Raw genomic sequence first — 1,531 nt, 5'->3', positions numbered from 1 at the left:
ATATATATATAATTATATATAATATATATATAATATATATTAAATATTATATAATATAAATAATTAAATAAATATATAATATATATTATATAATATATATAATTATATATATTATAGCTTAATAGCTTATAATAATTATTATTGTATATTATATAATAAACATAATTAATTTGAAGATGACCTCTTTCAAGAAAAAAACAAAACAAATATTTCATTGTCTAACAAAAATAAGAATTTAGAAAAAAATTATTTTAAAGAAAACATTTAAAAAAACAATACCTATAGAAGAAATTAAATAGATATTCATTAAAAAATATCTTTGATCTCTTAAAATAAATCCATGAATCCATGAAGATTAAAATACGAAAACAATTATTTCAAACAAATATGTAATTTCAATATTCTATCTTTCATTTCAAGATAAAACATTAATATTATGTATAAAAATAAATAACAATACCACAAACTGAATCATTTAGTGGGTTTAAAGTTGCTATGACGGGTTAGATTTGCTTTGGTGCAGCGATGTTCGATATGGCGCCCTCTGATGGTAAGCTCTGTTATTAGAGCACGAGAAGCAGTGGGGGAATAGAGTGTAGCAACGGAGCGTGCGTCTACGTCAAGAAAAGCTTTGAGCTTATTGGTCCCGGTCCATTGTTGCGTATTGATTGCTGCAGAGCGGTGGTATGGTCGTTGGGACACTCGGTCGTCCTCATCGCCGTCGTCGTCGTCGTCGTCGTCGGTGGTACAGTCGAGTAGGTTAAGAAAGCGGGACACGCGTACAGATAGATCGGTTTTCCGTGTCGTTGTGATCGAAAGCGCGTTTCATCGCGTGCGATCCATGGATCTGGGTTTACTATATAATAATTACACGTAAAATATACAAGTATATATACAAATTATATACGTATTTCTTCATATATACATATAATTATACTTTCACATATACATGTATATAGGTGACACACGCGACACTTGTAAGTATAAGTATAAGCGCGCGCGCGCGCAATATATACACGCAATAAAATATATAAACATATAAACACATGCACGATACAAATAAAAATTATTTCCATATATGTATATACGCATACATATACACGCATACACGCGCGCGCATCTACATATACGTTATACATGTACATAAACATTTACTTATAGATATAACAGATACATACGCACGATCGTGTGCGCGCGTGCCTACATATATATTTACACATATTCCATATAGGAATATATAAATATGTACGTATATATTTATGTACATATAATACAAAATTGATATAATTATAAATGAAATACGAATACACAGATGAACATGTTGATGCGCACAGTATAGGCAATATACAAATATACGTATATAAAGAAACGTAAAGATACACGCGATATACAGAACATCGAATACAGGCACGTACGTATGTGTATATACGTGGACGCACGCGTATGTATACATCATCGTAGTTGTGGTGTCAGTGGGTTGTTTTCTTGTTTTCTGTTTCTCCCTCTTTCGAGATTGGAACTACCTGCAGCA

General features: G+C 31.2%; 1 pseudogene; it reads right to left on the bottom strand.

The window, feature by feature from the left end:
- Nucleotides 1–1,304, bottom strand: part of LOC116185854 — a 2,636-nt pseudogene extending 1,332 nt beyond the window's left edge.
- Between the last annotated feature and the right edge of the window lie 227 nt (nucleotides 1,305–1,531).

This window comes from Apis dorsata, unplaced genomic scaffold, assembly GCF_000469605.1.
Source record: "Apis dorsata unplaced genomic scaffold, Apis dorsata 1.3 scaffold_303, whole genome shotgun sequence".
NCBI lineage: Eukaryota > Metazoa > Arthropoda > Insecta > Hymenoptera > Apidae > Apis > Apis dorsata.
This window is presented reverse-complemented; position numbering and strand designations above follow the sequence as displayed.